Source organism: Somniosus microcephalus, chromosome 21 (assembly GCF_052327205.1).
Source record: "Somniosus microcephalus isolate GS21.2 chromosome 21, FLI_Smic_1.0, whole genome shotgun sequence".
Classification (NCBI taxonomy): domain Eukaryota; kingdom Metazoa; phylum Chordata; class Chondrichthyes; order Squaliformes; family Somniosidae; genus Somniosus; species Somniosus microcephalus.
The window spans coordinates 13,009,465-13,032,044 of NC_141007.1; the positions used below are offsets into that span (position 1 = coordinate 13,009,465).

Here is a 22,580-nt window from a genome sequence, read left to right on the forward strand (position 1 = left end):
GGGAGAAAGGGATCGATAGAGAGACTGAGACAGAGAGAGAGAGAGACAGAGAGAGAGAGACAGAGTGCAGCAACACAGGCCAAGCAATGAAGATCCTGAACAAAGAATCCCTTGGAAGCCCCAAATGGATTGTGATCCACACAGGCACGAACGACCTACGCACCCTACAGGAAGGCACGGCTTGGGCGGTGAGCAGGATGGCAGAAAAGGCCAGCAGGGAATTCCCCGAGGCGCGGATCGTGATCTCCACACTACTGCCCAGAAAGGACACCCCAGCCTACATAATCCACAACACCAACAGGGAGATCGACACGAGATGTTCTGTCCTCCCCAACGTCTCCCTGGCCCATCATCCAAACATCAACACAAGGGACCTCTATGACGAAATACATCTACTCAAACAGCGGATGTGGGTCTTCGCAAGAAACCTCATAAACACTGCCAAAAGACGCAGCCCTCCCACCCCCCCTACCATTGGGAGCCCAAACAGGACCACCAATGTCCCCCACCCCCCTTTACAAAACCGACAACAGAACCGTGCTTTTATACCTGACCCAAGACCCCCCTCTAGACCACAGACTGTAGACCAAGAACTGAGAAAGATCATGACGATGCTGAACAGCCTGATAGAAAGCCGGAGAAATTATTAATATTGTTATTTATCATTATCATTATTGTTATCTTATCAGTATTATTACTATTATTAGATAGATATATGTGCATGCCTCATGAAATTTATACTAAATCATCACTTAGCATTATAGAAAATAGTGTTTCCACACTCATCCCACAAAATAGGTCCATTTTATTTTGTTTTATTGAACTATATAAATGCGTTCTTTCCACATAAGCTGCTGGAATATCCAGGGCCTCCGCTCCTCAACTTTTGGGATGAAGAGTACAGACCCTGAATTCCTAAAAGCTATAAAAGACATTGATATAATTGTGTTAACAGAAACATGGTGCCAAAAGGACATGCCGACCCACTGTCCTCCAATGTACCATGAAATCATTGTGCCCTCAGTAAAGAACACTAAAACACGCAAGGGCAGAACCTCCGGGGGAATATTGGTGTGGTATAAGGGAGAACTGGACAAACACATCTCACCGGTAAAACAGGGGAAATCACACGTATGGCTAAAACTAGATAAAAATATAGGAATAGCAAAAAAAGATGTTTACTTATGTGCGATCTACATACCTCCAATAGATTCGCCATATTTCGAAGAGGAGTTATTTGATACTCTCCACATGGAAATCAGCCATTTCCAGGCCCAAGGAAAGGTGATAATATGTGGGGACCTAAATGCAAGGACCGGTTGTGAACCTGACTTCATAGACCCACAGGGAAACAACCATGTGTTTGGCCAGACCCCTTTAGATGTCACACCAGCCATCGCAAATCGGAACAACCTTGATCGTGAAATAAACAAAAGCGGTAGGGAGGTAGTGCAACTCTGCCGAGCCTTAGGCCTGTACATAGTTAATGGTAGGTTCAGAGGGGACTCCCAAGGGAGACTCACATACTCCTCAACTCTTGGGTCTAGTGTGGTGGACTATACAATCACTGACCTGGACCCCTGCGATATCAACGCATTCACTGTCAGGCAACAATCCCCCCTCTCAGACCATAACCAAATAAATGTGTACCTTAAACTTTCTGCCCAAACTACAGACACAAAAAAGGAACACAGTAAGCTACATAAAATAAACCAGACATACAGATGGGCCCCAGACAGTGGAGATAAATTCATCACAGCACTAAATTCACCTGATCTCACAAGTAAAATTTCAAAATTTAAAGAAAATCTATATGAGATCACCAGAGATGGTGTAAACACGGCCATAGAGGATATAAATATGATCTTCCATGAGGCAGCTGTAAAAGCCGACCTCGTGAAACAGAAGAGGAAGCATCACAAAAGACAAAATAAAAATATGAAATGGTTTGACCACGAATACAAAAATGCCAGAAAAGACCTGAGAAAAATATCAAACCAAAAGCATCGGCAACCAAACAATCCGGACCTACGTACTAGATACAATGAAACCCTCAAAAGATATAAACACACCATTAGGAACAAAACACAAAACTATACCCACAAAATACTCGAAGAAATAGAAAACTCCACCAATCCAAAACAATTCTGGGAAATGTGGAATAACCTGAGTACAACACAATTGCAAGCAGTACCAATCCAAGATGGCGACATCTGGAGAACACATTTTGAAAACCTCTACAAAGACATCCCAAAAAACAAAACAAACCCAAGTCAACATCAGGTCACAGAAAAACTCCACACATTAGAAGCAACAATTAAAGACAACCAAAACCCTCTAGACTCCCCAATCACATGGAAAGAACTGGCCACAAAAACAAAATCTCTCCACCTAAAGAAAGCCTGTGGCCCAGACAACATCAAAAATGAAATGCTAAAGTTCAGCAATATGGAGATGCAGAGTGCGATACTCAAACTATTCAACATCATATTACGCTCAGGCTGTTTTCCCGATATCTGGTGCCAAGGACTAATCTCCCCCATATATAAAAGTGGAAACAAATCAGACCCAAATAACTACCGCGGCATCTGTGTCAACAGTTGTCTAGGGAAGTTATTCTGCAGTATTCTAAATAGTAGATTACTTGATTTTCTTAACAAACATAATATCCTCAGAAAAAACCAAATAGGCTTTCTTCCAAAACACCGCACCGCCGACCATATCTATACCCTTCACACCCTCATTGAAAAACATAAACACCAAACAAAAAATGGGAAAATATTCGCCTGTTTCATCGACTTCAAGAAAGCCTTTGACTCTATATGGCACGAAGGGCTCTATTATAAACTTCTTCAGTGTGGAATAGGGGGCAAAGTCTATGACCTTATTAAATCAATGTATCTGAAAAACAAATGCGGGGTCAAAATTGGAGACAAACGCACCGATTTCTTCACCCAGAGAAGAGGCGTCCGGCAGGGCTGCAATTTGAGCCCGACCCTGTTCAACATATACATAAATGAATTAGCAGACATGCTGGAGCAAAGCGAGTCACCAGGTCTCCGTCTCCTGGATGGAGAAGTGAAGTCCCTGTTCTATGCGGACGACCTGGTTCTGCTGTCTCCCACAGAACAGGGATTACAGCAACAACTAGACCTACTCGACAAATACTGCCAAAATTGGGCTCTAACAGTAAATCTAAAGAAAACCAACATCATGATTTTTCAGAAAAGACCCAGATGTCAGGAAAACAAATACCAGTTTACCCTCAGTGATACCACTATAGGACACACTATGAGCTACACCTACCTTGGTCTAACTATTACAGCATCAGGGAGCTTCAGCATAGCAGTGAATGCACTAAAAGAAAAAGCCCGAAGAGCCCTATATGCAATAAAAAGAAAATTCTACAACATCCAAATCCCAATCAAAATCTGGCTCAAAATTTTTGACAGCATAATCCTGCCCATTGCACTGTACGGTAGTGAAGTATGGGGCCCGCTAAATCACCAAAGCTACACTAAATGGGAAAAACACACAATAGAAGCCCTACATGCAGAATTCTGCCGAAGCATCCTTCGCACCCAAAGAAAAACGCCAACAAATGCATGCAGAGCCGAACTAGGCAGATACCCACTGATAATAAACATCCAAAAACGAGCACTAAACTTCCTAAATCACCTCAAATCTAGCTCCCCAGACACCCTTCATTTCAAAGCCTTTCAGACCCAAGAGCTAAACCCAGAAAAGAGTCCCCTGAGTCAGCTGCTACTGAAACTAAGTACTCAGCCGGACCCTGACCAGCCCCAGACCAACACAGCCGTCCAAACACCAATCCGAGTGAACCAAATCATTAAACAATGCAAAGAAACCTACCTGGAACATTGGAACAAAATAACCGAAAACCAAAGCAGATTAGAATGTTACCGGGCCCTAAAAAGAGAATATAAACTGGCAGACTACCTCACGACCATCAGAGACACAAAACAGAGACAGACCCTCACCAGGTACAGACTAAGCGACCACCAACTGGAAATTGAAAAAGGCAGATACAAGAAATCCTGGCAGCCTAGAGAGAATAGAATATGCGATCAATGTCTGGCTGGCGAGGTTGAAACAGAAATGCATTTCCTCCTAAAATGCGAAAAATTCAACACATCAAGAAACATATTATTCAACAAGCTAAGCCAAACAACCCCAGATTTCAAGGAATTGGATGATCTGTCAAAATTGAGATTAGTCCTAGGAGAAGGAGACAGACCATACCTTGGGGCTAAATATGTAACAACATGTCACAACCTGAGGACTGTTTAAAAGTAAGACTGTTTAAAATTAATATTGAACGTACCAAATGAAGTAGAAAGACTGTTTAAAATTAATATTGTTTAAAAGTAATATTGTATATACCCAACAAATGTCAAATCGATTGACACCTACAGAATGTTGGAAAACTGTACCTTTTTGCTATGTAAGCTTTGGCAATATGGTTCTCTGTAAACTTTCATGCCAATAAAGCATTTGAACTGAACTGAACTGAACTGAGAGAGAGAGAGAGAGAGAGAGAGAGGGAGAGGGAGAGGGAGAGACAGAGAGAGGGAGAGAGGGAGAGAGAGAGGGAGAGAGGAAGAAAGGGATCGATAGAGAGACTGAGACAGAGAGAGAGAGAGACAGAGAGAGAGAGAGAGAGAAAGAGAGGGAGAGACAGAGAGAGCGAGACAGAGAGAGAGAGAGAAAGAGAAAGAGAGAGAGAGAGAGAGAGAGAGAGAGACGGAGAGAGGGACGGAGAGAGGGACAGAGAGAGGGACAGAGAGAGGTCATGAGTTCGAACCTTCACACCAGAGACTTGAGCCCCATAATCCAGGCCAACACTCCCAGTGTCAGTACAATGTAGGAAACGCGGCAGCCAATTGCGCACAGCAAGCTCCCGCAAACAGCAATGTGATAATGGCCAGAGTCTGTCTGTTTTAGTGATCTTGGTTAAGGGATAAATATTGGTCCCAGGGAAATCTAATCGAGGTGTTTAAGATGATTAAAGGAGTTGATCGGGTCGAGAGAGAGAAACTATTTCCTCTGGTGGGGGGAGTCCAGAACAAGGGGGCAGAACCTTAAAATTAGAGCCAGGCCGTTCAGGGGTGATGTCAGGAAGCACTTCTTCACACAAAGGGCAGTGGGAATCTGGAACTCTCTCCCCCAGAAAGCTGTTGAGGCTGGGGGCCAATTGAAAATTTCAAAACTGAGATTGATATTTTTGTTGGGCGAGGGTATTAAGGGTTATGGAACCAAGGCGGGTAGATGGAGTTAAGATACAGATCAGCCATGATCTGATTGAATGGCGGAACAGGCTCGAGGGGCTGAATGGCCTCCTTCTGTTCCTGTGTAACAGGCTCGAGGGGCTGAATGGCCTCCTTCTGTTCCTCTGTAACAGGCTCGAGGGGCTGAATGGCCTCCTCCTGTTCCTGTGTAACAGGCTCGAGGGGCTGAATGACCTCCTTCTATTCCTGTGTACCAGGCTCGAGGGGCTGAATGGCCTCCTCCTGTTCCTCTGTAACAGGCTCGAGGGGCTGAATGACCTCCTTCTATTCCTGTGTACCAGGCTCGAGGGGCTGAATGGCCTCCTTCTGTTCCTCTGTAACAGGCTCGAGGGGCTGAATGGCCTCCTCCTGTTCCTGTGTAACAATCTCGAGGGGCTGAATGGCCTCCTCCTGTTCCTAATGTAATAGACTCGAGGGGCTGAATGGCCTCCCCCTGTTCCTAATGTAACAGGCTCGAGGGGCTGAATGGCCTCCTCCTGTCCCTGTGTAACAGGCTCGAGGGGCTGCATGGCCTCCTCCTGTTCCTAATGTAACAGGCTCGAGGGGCTGAATGGCATCCTCCTGCTCCTGTGTAACAATCTCGAGGGGCTGAATGGCCTCCTCCTGTTCCTAATGTAATAGACTCGAGGGGCTGAATGGCCTCCCCCTGTTCCTAATGTAACAGGCTCGAGGGGCTGAATGGCCTCCTCCTGTTCCTGTGTAACAGGCTCGAGGGGCTGAATGGCCTCCTCCTGTCCCTGTGTAACAGGCTCGAGGGGCTGAATGGCCTCCTCCTGTTCCTAATGTAACAGGCTCGAGGGGCTGAATGGCCTCCTCCTGTTCCTGTGTAACAATCTCGAGGGGCTGAATGGCCTCCTCCTGTCCCTGTGTAACAGGCTCGAGGGGCTGCATGGCCTCCTCCTGTTCCTAATGTAACAGGCTCGAGGGGCTGAATGGCATCCTCCTGCTCCTGTGTAACAATCTCGAGGGGCTGAATGGCCTCCTCCTGTTCCTAATGTAATAGACTCGAGGGGCTGAATGGCCTCCCCCTGTTCCTAATGTAACAGGCTCGAGGGGCTGAATGGCCTCCTCCTGTTCCTGTGTAACAGGCTCGAGGGGCTGAATGGCCTCCTCCTGTTCCTGTGTAACAGGCTCGAGGGGCTGAATGGCCTCCTCCTGTTCCTGTGCAACAGGCTCGAGAGGCTGAATGTCCTCCTCCTGTCCCTGTGTAACAGGCTCGAGGGGCTGAATGGCCTCCTCCTGTTCCTAATGTAACAGGCTCGAGGGGCTGAATGGCCTCCTCCTGTTCCTGTGTAACAATCTCGAGGGGCTGAATGGCCTCCTCCTGTCCCTGTGTAACAGGCTCGAGGGGCTGAATGGCCTCCTCCTGTTCCTAATGTAACAGGCTCGAGGGGCTGAATGGCCTCCTCCTGTTCCTGTGTTTCCAGGGACAAGGAATCAGGCTTTAGTCTAAAGTGAGAAGGAGTCCAAATTAGGGAGAGAGAATAATCTCCTTATTTTTCATTGTTATCACTTATAAAGAGAAACAGAGCCAAAGGTATCGGACACTGGGCAGCAGGTGCCTGTTTTGCGATTCCTCTTTCACAAGAAGCCCACAGCAAGAAGGAGCTCCACAGGCTCCGCGCCTTTGTTCTTCAATTGTGCGAATATATAAAACAAATTCCAGCAGATTTCACATTAATGAGATTATCATTTGTTACTGAAGGACGGGAGTAAGAAAGATAGAGAACGAGAGAGACAGAAAGAGAGAGACAGAGAGAGAGAGACAGAGAGAGAGAGAGAGAGAGAGAGAGACGGAGAGAGAGCGAGGGAGAGAGAGAGAGAGAGAGACACACACAGAGAGGGAGAGAGAGAGTGGGAGGCAGAGAGAGAGAGAGAGAGACACACACAGAAAGGGAGAGACAGAGAGAGAGAGAGGCAGAGAGAGAGACGGAGAGATGGAGAGAGAGAGACAGAGAGAGAGAGAGAGACAGAGAGAGAGAGACAGAGAGAGACAGAGAGAGAGAGAGAGAGAGAGAGACAGAGAGAGAGCGAGGGAGAGAGAGAGACAGAGAGAGAGAGAGAGAGAGACGGAGAGATGGAGAGAGAGAGACAGACAGAGACAGAGAGAGAGAGGGGGGAGACTCGGGGAGAATGGGGGAAGAACCATCATCTGCTCACTGTGCTCAAGGCCCCGCAGCAGGTGCACATGGTAATGAGGGGAGCAGCTGCTGAGGCTGTTCCGCGGGGCAGGCGATCTGAAGGAACGTGCGCGGACAAAAGAAAAAGAAAAGAGAAAGGAAAGAAAAAAAACGGGAGAGTTTGGAGTTGGCTGTGAATGAATAGGATTTTCCTGTCCCTCTGAGCACCACAGGCCCATCGTGTCCCAGGGCCTGAGCGGAGGCGGCAGCCTGGCTGAGCCCGATAGCAGGATCCCAGGGAGCCAGGATAGTGGGCCCAGGATAGAGGGCCCAGGACAGAGAGCCCAGGACAGAGGGCCCAGGACAGAGAGCCCAGGATAGAGGGCCCAGGATAGAGGGCCCAGGAAAGAGGGCCCAGAGCCCAGGATAGAGGGCCCAGGATAGAGGGCCCAGAGCCCAGGATAGAGGGCCCAGGATAGAGGTCCCAGAGCCCAGGATAGAGGGCCCAGAGCCCAGGATAGAGGGCCCAGGATAGAGAGCCCAGGATAGAGGGCCCAGGATAGAGAGCCCAGGATAGAGAGCCCAGGATAGAGGGCCCAGGATAGAGGGCCCAGAGCCCAGGACAGAGGGCCCAGGATACAGGGCCCAGAGCCCAGGACAGAGGGCACAGGACAGAGGACCCAGGATAGAGGGCCCAGAGCCCAGGACAGAGGGCCCAGGATAGAGGGCCCAGGATAGAGGGCCCAGAGCCCAGGATAGAGGGCCCAGGATAGAGGGCCCAGGATAGAGAGCCCAGGATAGAGAGCCCAGGATAGAGGGCCCAGGATAGAGGGACCAGAGCCCAGGATAGAGGGCCCAGGATAGAGGGCCCAGGATAGAGGGCCCAGAGCCCAGGATAGAGGGCCCAGGATAGAGCCCAGGATAGAGGGCCCAGAGCCCAGGATAGAGGGCCCAGGATAGAGGGCCCAGAACCCAGGATAGAGGGCCCAGGATAGAGGGCCCAGGATAGAGGGCCCAGAGCCCAGGATAGAGGGCCCAGGATAGAGGGCCCAGAGCCCAGGATAGGGGGCCCAGGATAGAGGGCCCAGGATAGAGAGCCCAGGATAGAGAGCCCAGGATAGAGGGCCCAGGATAGAGGGCCCAGAGCCCAGGATAGAGAGCCCAGGATAGAGGGCCCAGGATAGAGAGCCCAGGATAGAGAGCCCAGGATAGAGGGCCCAGAGCCCAGCATAGAGGGCCCAGGATAGAGGGCCCAGGATAGAGGGCCCCGAGCCCAGGATAGAGAGCCCAGGATAGAGGGCCCAGAGCCCAGGATAGAGAGCCCAGGATAGAGGGCCTAGGATAGAGAGCCCAGGATAGAGAGCCCAGGATAGAGGGCCCAGAGCCCAGGATAGAGGGCCCAGGATAGAGGGCCCAGAGCCCAGGATAGAGAGCCCAGGATAGAGCCCAGGATAGAGGGCCCAGAGCCTAGGATAGAGGGCCCAGGACGGAGGGCCCAGAGCCCAGGATAGAGGGCTCAGAGCCTAGGATAGAGGGCCCAGAGCCTAGGATAGAGGGCCCAGGATAGAGGGCCCAGTTCCCAGGATAGAGAGCCCAGGATAGAGAGCCCAGGATAGAGGGCCCAGAGCCCAGGATAGAGGGCCCAGGATAGAGGGCCCAGGATAGAGGGCCCAGAGCCCAGGATAGAGGGCCCAGGATAGCGGGCCCAGGATAGAGGGCCCAGAGCCCAGGATAGAGGGCCCAGGATTGAGGGCCCAGGATTGAGGGCACAGAGCCCAGGATAGAGGGCGCAGGATAGAGGGCCCAGGATAGAGGGCCCAGGATAGAGAGCCCAGGATAGAGAGCCCAGGATAGAGAGCCCAGAGCCCAGGATAGAGGGCCCAGGATAGAGGGCCCAGGATAGAGGGTCCAGAGCCCAGGATAGAGGGCCCAGAGCCCAGGATAGAGGGCCCAGGGTAGAGGGCCCAGGATAGAAGGCTGAGCCCAGGATAGAGGGTCCAGAGCCCAGGATAGAGGGCCCAGGATAGAGGGTCCAGAGCCCAGGATAGAGGGTCCAGGATAGAGGTCCCAGAGCCCAGGAGGGCCCAGGATAGAGGGCCCAGAGCCCAGGATAGAGGGCCCAGAGCCCAGGATAGAGGGCCCAGGATAGAGGGCCCAGAACCCAGGATAGAGGGCCCAGGATAGAGGGCCCAGAGCCCAGGATAGAGGGCCCAGGATAGAGGGCCCAGAGCCCAGGATAGAGGGCCCAGGATAGAGGGCCCAGGATAGAGGGCCCAGGATAGAGGGCCCAGGATAGAGAGCCCAGGATAGAGAGCCCAGGATAGAGAGCCCAGGATAGAGAGCCCAGGATAGAGGGCCCAGGATAGAGAGCCCAGGATAGAGAGCCCAGGATAGAGGGCCCAGAGCCCAGGATAGAGAGCCCAGGATAGAGGGCCCAGGATAGAGAGCCCAGGATAGAGAGCCCAGGATAGAGGGCCCAGAGCCCAGCATAGAGGGCCCAGGATAGAGGGCCCAGGATAGAGGGCCCAGAGCCCAGGATAGAGAGCCCAGGATAGAGGGCCCAGAGCCCAGGATAGAGAGCCCAGGATAGAGGGCCTAGGATAGAGAGCCCAGGATAGAGAGCCCAGGATAGAGGGCCCAGAGCCCAGGATAGAGGGCCCAGGATAGAGGGCCCAGAGCCCAGGATAGAGAGCCCAGGATAGAGAGCCCAGGATAGAGGGCCCAGAGCCTAGGATAGAGGGCCCAGGATGGAGGGCCCAGAGCCCAGGATAGAGGGCTCAGAGCCTAGGATAGAGGGCCCAGAGCCTAGGATAGAGGGCCCAGGATAGAGGGCCCAGAGCCCAGGATAGAGAGCCCAGGATAGAGAGCCCAGGATAGAGGGCCCAGAGCCCAGGATAGAGGGCCCAGGATAGAGGGCCCAGGATAGAGGGCCCAGAGCCCAGGATAGAGGGCCCAGGATAGCGGGCCCAGGATAGAGGGCCCAGAGCCCAGGATAGAGGGCCCAGGATTGAGGGCCCAGGATTGAGGGCACAGAGCCCAGGATAGAGGGCCCAGGATAGAGGGCCCAGGATAGAGGGCCCAGAGCCCAGGATAGAGGGCCCAGGATAGAGGGCCCAGGATAGAGAGCCCAGGATAGAGAGCCCAGGATAGAGAGCCCAGAGCCCAGGATAGAGGGCCCAGGATAGAGGGTCCAGAGCCCAGGATAGAGGGCCCAGAGCCCAGGATAGAGGGCCCAGGGTAGAGGGCCCAGGATAGAAGGCTGAGCCCAGGATAGAGGGTCCAGAGCCCAGGATAGAGGGCCTAGGATAGAGGGTCCAGAGCCCAGGATAGAGGGTCCAGGATAGAGGTCCCAGAGCCCAGGAGAGAGGGCCCAGGATAAAGGGCCCAGAGCCCAGGATAGAGGGCCCAGGATAGAGGGTCCAGAGCCCAGGATAGAGGGCCCAGGATAGAGGTCCCAGAGCCCAGGATAGAGGGCCCAGGAAAGAGGGCCCAGAGTCCAGGATAGAGGGCCCAGGATAGAGGGCCCAGAGCCCAGGATAGAGGGCCCAGGATAGAGAGCCCAGGATAGAGGGCCCAGGATAGAGGGCCCAGGATAGAGGGCCCAGGATAGAGGGCCCAGAGCCCAGGATAGAGGGCCCAGGATAGAGGGCCCAGGATAGAGGGCTGTGCCCAGGTTAGAGGGTCCAGAGCCCAGGATAGAGGGCCCAGAGCCCAGGATAGAGGGCCCAGGATAGAGGGCTGAGCCCAGGATAGAGGGTCCAGAGCCCAGGATAGAGGGCCCAGGATAGAGGGTCCAGAGCCCAGGATAGAGGGCCCAGGATAGAGGGCCCAGAGCCCAGGATAGAGGGCCCAGGATAGAGGGCCCAGAGCCCAGGATAGAGGGCCCAGGATAGAGGGTCCAGAGCCCAGGATAGAGGTCCCAGAGCCCAGGATAGAGGGCCCAGGATAGAGGGCCCAGAGCCCAGGCTAGAGGGCCCAGAGCCCAGGATAGAGGGCCCAGGATAGAGAGCCCAGGATAGAGGGCCCAGAGCCCAGGATAGAGGGCCCAGGATAGAGGGCCCAGGATAGAGAGCCCAGGATAGAGGGCCCAGAGCCCAGGATAGAGGGCCCAGGATAGAGAGCCCAGGATAGAGGGCCCAGAGCCCAGGATAGAGGGCCCAGGATAGAGAGCCCAGGATAGAGGGCCCAGGATAGAAGGCCCAGAGCCCAGGATAGAGGGCCCAGGATAGAGAGCCCAGGATAGAGAGCCCAGGATAGAGGGCCCAGAGCCCAGGATAGAGAGCCCAGGATAGATGGCCCAGAGCCCAAGATAGAGGGCCCAGGATAGAGGGCCCAGGATAGAGGGCCCAGAGCCCAGGCTAGAGGGCCCAGAGCCCAGGATAGAGGGCCCAGGATAGAGAGCCCAGGATAGAGGGCCCAGAGCCCAGGATAGAGGGCCCAGGATAGAGGGCCCAGGATAGAGAGCCCAGGATAGAGGGCTGATGCGCTATCAATTCTAATAAAAGGCTAGGCAGAGTTCAGAACAACAGGCTTTTATTAACTACTGAATTGCACTTCAGACAGATCAGGACTATGCCTCTAGTGGACGACCGAATGCCAGGAGCTGCCATGCGGCCGCTCTTATACTCGGTAGCCCAGGGGCGGAGTCAGCTGAGGCATAGTCAGGCACAACAGTGAAACAAGAGTGAACGACAACAACAACAATAACAACAGTGAACACAGTGAACTACAGTGGTTTACCACAAGGGCCCAGGATAGAAGGCCCAGAGCCCAGGATAGAGGGCCCAGGATAGAGAGCCCAGGATAGAGAGCCCAGGATAGAGGGCCCAGAGCCCAGGATAGAGAGCCCAGGATAGATGGCCCAGAGCCCAAGATAGAGGGCCCAGGATAGAGGGCCCAGAGCCCAGGATAGAGGGCCCAGGATAGAGGCCCCAGGATAGAGGGCCCAGAGCCCAGGATAGAGAGCCCAGGATAGAGGGCCCAGAGCCCAGGATAGAGGGCCCAGGATAGAGGGCCCAGAGCCCAGGATAGAGGGCCCAGGATAGAGGCCCCAGGGCCCAGGATACAGAGCCCAGGAAAGAGGGCCCAGGATAGAGGCCCCAGGGCCCAGGATAGCAGGGCCATGTCACATGGTGTACTCTGCCTCTGTCTCGCAGTCAGTCTTTTCTGTAAACACGAGCTGCATGGCTTCAAACTCCACTCAGCACCGAGTTGTAGGCTGTCTGCCCAGCCGCACACCACAGGCTCCTGCCACATTTCTCCTTCAACCCTCGCGCCCCCTCGCCACTCAGCTCCTTGACCCTCGACCTCTCGCTCCCTCGCCCTGTCTCAGACCGTCCCCGGGTGCCGCTCAATCCTCAATCCCAGGGGAAGGAAAACTCTCGCTCCCTTTCACACCCCACCACCTCCCGTCTCACAGACACTTGCGAGCAGTTAAAAATACCCAGCGCACGCAGCCGGCAAAATCTCGCGTTTACTCAACAACTTGGCAAAGAGGCGTTAAAGAGCCTCGTCGACACTCTCCCAATCCGCTCGCACAACCAGCCAGACTCCGACAGGGTGCTGTCCGATCCCCCAGCTCAGCACTGGCCGTTCAAACTGTGAGGATCGCATCCCCTCCATAGGTCGGTGTGTCCACGCTCGCTCCGCTGGGTGAGGTGCTGAGGCCCACTGAACGGGAAGATCCCAGTTCAATCCCCAGGCTGTGCCAAGACAATTAATGGCAGGTGGGAAGCGAGTCGGGGAAATACAACCAGCCGCAGTGTCCCCAGGGTTAGCAGTGAAACACCAGTCAGTGTTCCTGCCCTTGATCACAGTGAGTGTACGTGTGAGAGATCCCCAGACCCCCAGCCCCCAGCCCCAGCCCCCAGCACAAGGCCCAGCCCCCAGTACAAGGCCCAGGCCCAGCCCCCAGTACAAGGCCCAGCCCCCAGTGCAAGGCCCAGGCCCAGCCCCCAGTGCAAGGCCCAGGCCCAGCCCCAGCACCCAGTACAAGGCCCAGGCCCAGCCCCCAGTACAAGGGCCAGCCCCCAGTGCAAGGCCCAGGCCCAGCCCCCAGTACAAGGCCCAGCTCCCAGTATAAGGCCCAGGCCCAGCCCCCAGTACAAGGCCCAGCCCCCAGTACAAGGCCCAGGCCCAGCCCCCAGTACAAGGCCCAGCCCCCAGTACAAGGCCCAGGCCCAGCCCCCAGTACAAGGCCCAGCCCCCAGTATAAGGCCCAGGCCCAGCCCCCAGTACAAGGCCCAGCCCCCAGTATAAGGCCCAGGCCCAGCCCCCAGTACAAGGCCCAGCCCCCAGTATAAGGCCCAGGCCCAGCCCCCAGTACAAGGCCCAGCCCCCAGTATAAGGCCCAGGCCCAGCCCCCAGTATAAGGCCCAGGCCCAGCCCCCAGTATAAGGCCCAGGCCCAGCCCCCAGTATAAGGCCCAGGCCCGCGAGGGTAGGCGCGTAATTCCTGCATTTTATCGGTAGATTCCATTGTTGCCAGACTCTCACGGCTCATTTCTCTCGAGCAGGGCCAGGCTGGGTACCGGAGGGGAAACTCTCTCCTTAAACGCCCCTCAACCCTGCCAAAATATAAAAAAATACGAAAGAACCGCAGACAACAGGGTGTCTGGGACAGATGGCTTCGCGACCTTTGATCCTGAAGCTAATGTTAAGCTTGACGCTCGGTTTCCCCTCCTCCCAGACTATGCTGACTGCCATCTGCCACTCGTGAGCACAACAGGGGAGGGTGAGCACGACAGGGGAGGGTGAGCGAGGCTCCAGTCACTGAAAGGAGGTCACATTGTGATGGAGAACATCTTCAGCAATGCAGAGAATCCCCCCTCTGCTCTCCTCTCCTCTCCTCTTCTCTTCTCTCCTCTCCCCTCCCTCTCTCCTCTCCCTCTCTCCCCTCCCTCTCTCCCCCTCTCCTCTCCCCTCCCTCTCTCCTCTCCCCTCCCTCTCTCCCTCTCTCCTCTCCCCTCCCTCTCCTCCCTCTCTCCTCTCCCCTCCCTCTCTCCTCGCCCCTCCCTCTCCTCTCTCCTCTCCCCTCCCTCTCCCCTCCCTCTCCCTCTCCCCTCCCTCCCCTCCCTCTCTCCCCCTCTCCTCTCTCCTCTCCCCTCCCTCTCTCCTCTCTCCTCCCTCTCTCCTCTCCCCTCGCCCCTCGCCCCTCCCTCTCTCCTCTCTCCTCCCTCTCCCCTCCCTCTCTCCCTCTCCCTCTCTCCTCCCTCTCTCCCCTCCCTCTCTCCCCCCTCCCTCTCCTCTCACCGGGGCTCGATTTCCAAGCCTCCCCCACCGGCCCTGGTTCCTAATTCAGGAACCTGAGCAGGGAGAGTTGCCTGGTTTTTTTGGGGGGGGGGTGGGGTGGGGGCGATGCTCAGCAGTTGGGAGTCTGGCTTCCCCCTGAAGTGACGTTAACTCTGAACCCGGGGGGCGGGGGTGTTTTTCAGGGTTGGTAGTTTGTCGCAGATCAGCTCCTCGGCCCCACATCTCCTCCAAAGTCCTGCTCAGGACGGGCCTGAGTTTGGTCCCCGGTCGGTTTGATATTTTTAATGTGCGTTTACACGAGGAGTCAGCAGTGTCTCCCCTCCCCCACCTCCCCTTCAGGCCCACTGCCTGAGGCAGCACCGTGTCAATGAAGTCGAGTTCACTGCCATGGAAGCTTAATCAGCTGGAAAAGTTTCAGATTCCCAAAGGTTAATGGGGAATGAAAGCCCCTGCAGAGGCAGCCAGGCGGCAGGTGATGTGAAACACCTGCCCTGAGGCCGCAGGCCCGGCGAGGCCTACTCCAGATTCACCAGGCTGATACCTGGGATGGCAGGAATGACGTATGAGGAGAGATTGGGTCGATTGGGCTTGTACTCGCTGGAGTTTAGAAGAATGAGAGGGGATCTCATTAAAACTTATAAAATTCTGACAGGACTAGACAGACTAGATGCAGGAAGGATGTTCCCGATGGTCGGGGAGTCCAGAACCAGGGGTCACAGTCTAAGGATAAAGTGTAGGCCATTTAGGACAGAAATTAGGAGGAATTTCTTCACCCAGAGAGTGGTGAACCTGTGGAATTCTCTGCCACAGAGGGCGGTGGAGGCCAGTTCATTAAATATATTCAAGAAAGAGTTGGATATATTTCTTAAGGCTAAAGGGATCAAGGGATATGGGGAGAAGGCAGGGACAGGGTACTGAGTTTGGATGATCAGCCATGATCTCATTGAATGGCGGAGCAGGCTCGAGGGGCCGAATGGCCTACTCCTGCTCCTATCTTGAATGTTTCTATGTTTACTCAAGCCTGAAATTTTGGTAACTCCTGGGCCAAGCTCCGTCTCACCTGCAGTTACACCTTTTACTCTCCCCTCTTCCTTTTTTATAATTAATTTTCTCCTTTCCCTCTCTGGTTCCCAGACACAAATTCCTGTTTCCTCCCCCCTTCCATTCCAGAGGCCTGAAGCTGATTCCCTCCCTGTCAGGAGCAGGAGGCAGGAGTTGGAACATTTGATCTCCGCTCAGTGACACTCACTCACGCCCCCCACCTTCCCCGCAGTCTCCACGTTCCTGAGATCCACATCAGCCGGAGTTTAGGGAGAGTCAGAACGAAATAGAGGGACTGGGTTCTCACTTCAGGGAAGACATTGCCAAAAGAAAAAGGACTTTCATTTCTCCAGCGCCTTTCACCACCTCAGCATGTTCCAAAGCGCTTCACAGCCAATGAAGCACTTTTGAAGTGTAGTCACTGTTGTAATGTAGGGAACGCAGCAGCCAATTTGTGCACAGCAAGCTCCCACAAACAGCAATGTGATATTGACCAAATAATCTGTTTTCGTGATGTTGGTTGAGGGTTGGCCCCGGGACACCGGGGAGAACTCCCCTGCTCTTCTTCAAAATAGTGCCGTGGGATCTTTTACATCCACCTGAGGTCGTGGGTTCAAGTCCCATTCCAGAGACATAATCCAGGCTGATACTACCAATGCAGTACTGAGGGAGCGCCGCACTGTCGGAGGGGCAGTACTGAGGGAGCGCTGCACTGTCGGAGGGGCAGTACTGAAGGAACGCCGCACTGTCAGAGGGGCAGTACTGAGGGAACGCCGCACTGTCAGAGGGGCAGTACTGAGGGAACGCCGCACTGTCAGAGGGGCAGTACTGAGGGAGCGCCGCACTGTCGGAGGGACAGTACTGAGGGAACGCCGCACTGTCGGAGGGGCAGTACTGAGGGAGTGCCGCACTGTCGGAGGGGCGGTACTGAGGGAGTGCCGCACTGTCGGAGGGACAGTACTGAAGGAACGCCGCACTGTCGGAGGGGCAGTACTGAGGGAACACCGCACTGTCGGAGGGGCAGTACTGAGGGAACGCCGCACTGTCAGAGGGGCAGTACTGAGGGAGCGCCGCACTGTCGGAGGGGCAGTACTGAGGGAACGCCGCACTGTCGGAGGGGCAGTACTGAGGGAGCGCCGCACTGTCGGAGGGACAGTACTGAGGGAACGCCGCACTGTCGGAGGGGCAGTACTGAGGGAGCGCCGCACTGTCGGAGGGGCGGTACTGAGGGAGTGCCGCACTGTCGGAGGGACAGTACTGAAGGAACGCCGCACTGTCGGAGGGGCAGTACTGAGGGAACGCCGCACTGTCGGAGGGGCAGTACTGAGGGAACGCCGCACTGTCAGAGGGGCAGTACTGAGGGAGCGCCGCACTGTCGGAGGGGCAGTACTGAGGGAACGCCGCACTGTCGGAGGGGCAGTACTGAGGGAACGCCGCACTGTCAGAGGGGCAGTACTGAGGGAGCGCCGCACTGTCGGAGGGGCAGTACTGAGGGAACGCCGCACTGTCGGAGGGGCAGTACTGAGGGAACGCCGCACTGTCGGAGGGGCAGTACTGAGGGAGCGCCGCACTGTCGGAGGGGCAGTACTGAGGGAGCGCCGCACTGTCGGAGGGCCGCACTGTCGGAGAGGCTGTCTTTCCGATGAGACATTAAACCGAGACTCCGTCTACTCTCTCAGTCTCTGGAATGAGACTTGAACCACGACCTCAGGTGGATGGAAAATATCCCATGGCACTATTTTAAAGAAGAGCAGGGGAGATCTCTCCAGTGTCCTAACCACCACCATCACCCCCAATATCCATGCTCGGTGATACAGGATTGACAACCTTACGATGCCATGAAGTGAAGGGACGGTCTTTATGAGGGTGTGGACAGCAGCCTTTTTGTGTAGAGCAGGATCCCACAAGCAGCAGCGAGACCGGTTAATCCATTCTATCTGGAGGTGTCGGCTAAGGGAGGAATGCTGGGAAGGTTGCTCCCTCGCAGCCTGCCGCACACTGCCGGGGTTCTGACACATCACGGTGCTTTGTGTTAGATATCTCTGTCCATACCGATCCCTCGAACCCTCCACCCTGCCCCTAACCACACTGCGCTCTCTCTTTCTGAAGCATTTATCACTACGCTCTCTGAACAAACATTAAATCTTTCAGTAGTAAGATTCCGTCACGGGGTGGAAACTGGCCGCGGTATCACAGCTCTTTCCGACAGCTCTGGATCGCGAGGCTCACGAGGCATAAGAGCTGACAACTTGGAACAGACAATCTTTCCACATGCCCCGCCCAGCTGTAGCCCAGATCTGTGGGAACGCCACTAATCACAGCTCGCTCCCACACTCGCAACACGCTCTGCAGACAGTCACTGTCAGAGAGTTAGGGGAGAACAGGGTCTGGAAAACCTCACCGTCGAGTGCGGCTTTGGGGATATCACACCGAGGGCAGGAGCGAGCAAACCTGATCTGCCCGCAGGAAGTGTGCACCATTCAGATATTTTTAGCTTCCCTTCCCTCCCTGATACTGACTCCTGCCTGGAGTATAGAGGCAGCTTGTGGTAAACCACTGTTATACCTGCCTGTGTGGGTGTTTGTATTCCACCGTGTACATGTCTGTACATGCCTCGGCTGACTCCTCCCACGAGTCCAGGTATAAAGGTGACTGCTCCACAGTCCCTCTGTATTCTGGACTGGTCGACCACTCGAGGCACACCTTCATTCTCTTGTTAATAAAAGCCTGTTAGTTACTCGCTTAACCTCAGTCTTTTGAGTAATTGATAGCGCATCAATTTTATTAACAAGATTTTTTTTATAATGGAGAAGATCCTCACACCAGCATGCCTGGACTTAGACCATCGGGAGGCGGACGCATCCACCAAGTTTGCTCACTGGCTTAGGTGCTTTGAAAGATTCCTGATCGCCTCCGCTGCAACGGTCAAATCGGATGAGGACAAACTGGATGTCCTGACCTCCAAAGTGAACCACCGAGCGTACTCGGTCATCCAGGACGCGACCTCGTACACGGCTGCTCTCAAGCTCCTCAAGGACCAGTACACGCGCCCGGTGAACGAGGTGTACGCCAGGCACCTCCTGGGGAGTCGTAAACAGCAACCTGGGGAATCGACCGAGGAATACCTTCAGGCACTGTCTGTGCTTGGCCGGACCTGTGGTTGTCAGGATGTAAAGGCCGCCGTGTACACAGAGGAACTTATCCGGGACGCTTTTGTAGCGGGCCACAGGTCCAATTACACCCGACAGCGACTGTTGGAGCAGAGTGACCTCGACCTCAACAAGGCCTCTGAACTCGCACTATCATTGGACGCAGCCTACCGGGGCATGGATGCCTACTCCTCTGCACCATGGACGCCGCGGGGAACGACAGCCTGGGACACGGTAGGACCGTCTCATAGCGCCGTGCCACCCCAGCCACATCCCAGCAATGGCCCAACTACCGCAACAGTGTCCCAAGGCCAGAAATGCTACTTCTGTGGCCAGGCCAAACACCCCAGAGTGCGCTGCCCGGCGAAAAATGCGATCTGCTCGGGCTGCGGGAAGAAGGGACACTTCGCCAGCGTCTGCAGGGCCAAAGCCACCCCGAACCCCAGCAGCGCCGCGTGTGGGCTGTGCGGGCCGCCATCTTGGGCCTCCCCAGCCATGTGCGAACCACCGGAACAGCAGCCATTTTGGACGCCTCCAGCCACATGGGGATCATGGACGCCGCCATCTTGGACGCCAGCCGGGACGCAGCAGGCCCCCAACACCGCCTCATCTGATACCCGCAGCGACACACCGACCCCTACGCTGGCCTCCGTTACGCTGGACCAAGCGAGACCGCACCAACTGGCCCGGTCCACAATGGACATTAAGGTAAATGGTCACGAAACAACCTGCCTTTTTGACTCTGGGAGCACGGAGAGCTTCATCCACCCCGACACGGTGCGGCGTTGCTCTCTCCCAGTCCTGCCTGCGCACCAGCGGATTTCTATGGCCTCCGAGTCCCAGTCGGCGGACATTGGCGGCTACTGCGTGGTGACACTCTTAGTAGACGGGACTGTGTACGATAATTTTAAACTTCTGGTCCTGCCCCACCTCTGCGCTGCCGTTCTACTGGGGTTAGATTTTCAGTGCCACCTTAAAAGTGTTACGATGGCGTACGGTGGACCCCTCCCCCCACTCACAGTCCGCAGCCAGCAGCTTCCAAATTGCCCGCCGCGCACCAGGTGCAACCTCTCCACACTCAGAGTCACCCCCCCCCCCCCCACTGTTTGCTAACCTCACCCCCGACTGTAAGCCCATCGCCACAAAGAGCAGGCGATACAGTGCCGGGGACAGGGTTTTCATTAAAACCGAAGTGGAGCGGCTCCTGAAGGAGGGGATTATTGAGGGCAGCACCAGCCCCTGGCGAGCCCAGGTTGTGGTCGTTAAGACCGGCGAGAAGCAGCGCCTGGTCATCGACTACAGCCAGACAATAAATCGCTACACCCTGCTGGACGCTTACCCACTCCCCTGCATAGCTGATATGGTCATCCAGATCGCGCAGTACCGCGTCTTCTCGACCATTGACCTGAAATCAGCGTACCACCAGCTCCCTATCCGCCCTGAGGACTGCCAGTATACTGCCTTTGAGGCAAACGGCCGCCTCTATCACTTCCTTAGGGTTCCCTTTGGCGTCACCAAAGGGAGATGGACCGGAGGGTCGATCAAAATGCGTTGCAGGCCACTTTCCCATATCTGGAAAATGTGACCATCTGCAGCCATGACTTGCAGGACCATGACGCAAACCTCGAAAAATTCCTCTGCACCGCCCAACTCCTGAACCTGACGTATAACAAGGAGAAGTGCATATTCCGCACAACCCGCCTCGCCATCCTTGGCTGTGTTGTGGAACACGGAGTCATCGGTCCCGACCCGACCGGATGCGTCCCCTTATGGAACTCCCACTGCCCCACTGCCTCAAGGCCCTGAAGAGGTGCCTAGGGTTTTTCTCCTATTACGCCCAGTGGGTCCCCTACTATGCAGACAAGGCCCGTCCGCTGATCAAGTCCACCTCTTTTCCCTTGACGGCAGAGGCCCGCTTAGCCTTCCACCGTATCAAGGAAGACATTGCCAAAGCCACCATGCACGCAGTGGACGAATCCATCCCCTTCCAGGTGGAAAGCGACGCGTCCGACTTTGCCCTGGCCGCTACCCTTAATCAGGTGGGGAGACCCGTAGCCTTCTTTTCACGAACCCTCCAGGGCCCGGAGGCCAGACACTCCGCTGTTGAGAAGGAGGCCCAGGCTATTGTGGAGGCTGTGCGTCATTGGAGGCACTACCTGGCCGGAAAACGATTTACCCTGCTCACTGACCAGCGTTCAGTTGCTTTTATGTTTAACAACAAGCAGAGGGGCAAAATCAAAAACGACAAGATCTTGAGGTGGAGAATCGAACTTTCCACCTACAATTACGAGATCTTGTACCGGCCCGGGAAGCTCAATGAACCCCCGGATGCTCTATCGCGTGGCACCTGCGCCAGCGCACAGATCGATAGACTGCGGGCCCTCCACAATGACCTCTGCCACCCGGGGGTCACCAGGTTCTTCCACTTCATCAAGGCCCGCAACCTGCCTTACTCCATTGAGGAGGTCAGGACCATGACCAGGAACTGCCAAGTCTGCGCTGAGTGCAAACCGCACTTTTATAGACCAGACAGGGCTCACCTGATAAAAGCCACTCGCCCCTGAGCGTTGATTTTAAAGGGCCTCTCCCCTCCTCCGACCGCAATGTGTACTTCCTCAACATTATTGATGAGTACTCCCGTTTCCCGTTCGCCATCCCCTGCCCGGACATGACCAGTGCCACGGTCATTAAATGTCTGAACGACCTCTTCACCCTGTTCGGTTTCCCCAGCTATATCCATAGCGACCGGGGCTCATTGTTTATGAGCGACGAACTCCGCCAGTACCTGCTCGCTAGGGGTATTGCCACAAGCAGGACCACCAGTTACAACCCCCGGGGGAACGGACAGGTGGAAAGAGAGAATGCGACAGTTTGGAAGGCCGTCCTGCTAGCCTTAAAGTCTAGGGGCCTTCCGACCTCCCGCTGGCAGGATGTGCTCCCCGATGCGCTCCACTCTATTCGGTCACTGCTCTGCACTGCCACTAACGCCACCCCTCATGAAAAAATGTTTGTCTTCCCAAGGAAGTCCACATCGGGGACATCGCTACCGCCATGGCTGACGTCCCCAGGGCCGGTCCTACTGAGAAGACATGTGAGGACCCATAAAACGGGCCCCCTGGTCGAGAGGGTCGACCTCCTCCACGCCAACCCCCAGTATGCTTACATTGCGTACCCGGACGGGCGGGAGGACACAGTCTCCATACGAGACCTCGCACCCTCGGGGGCCCCAGTAACCCACTACCACCACCCCCCACGATCCAATATCCAACCCCAGCAGAAGGCACGCCTGGGCCCCGCGACCCGCTCGACACCCACGAGGACTGCACACCAGTGCCCCAGCCTACGCGGGACTCGACGCCGGAAGCTTCACTACCCCTGCCGTCGCCACGTCGATCACAGCGGCAGACAAGACCTCCGGAGAGACTCCAATACACAAACTTTTAATACACTTCACCCCGCCGGACTCATTTTTAAAGAAGGGGTGAATGTGGTAAACCACTGTTATACCTGCCTGTGTGGGTGTTTGTATTCCACTGTGTACATGTCTGTACATGCCTCGGCTGACTCCTCCCACGAGTCCAGGTATAAAGGTGACTGCTCCACAGTCCCTCTGTATTCTGGACTGGTCGACCACTCGAGGCACACCTTCATTCTCTTGTTAATAAAAGCCTGTTAGTTACTCGCTTAACCTCAGTCTTTTGAGTAATTGAT

At 55.0% G+C, this 22,580-nt stretch overlaps 2 protein-coding genes across 2 annotated transcripts in view; both read right to left on the reverse strand.

The window, feature by feature from the left end:
- LOC147102609 (unconventional myosin-XV-like) overlaps nt 1-22,580 on the reverse strand; it is a 388,701-nt gene that overhangs the window by 259,735 nt on the left and 106,386 nt on the right. The gene's annotated exons all lie outside the window — the stretch shown is intronic.
- LOC147102610 (neurogenic locus notch homolog protein 1-like) overlaps nt 1-22,580 on the reverse strand; it is a 99,784-nt gene that overhangs the window by 27,334 nt on the left and 49,870 nt on the right. The gene's annotated exons all lie outside the window — the stretch shown is intronic.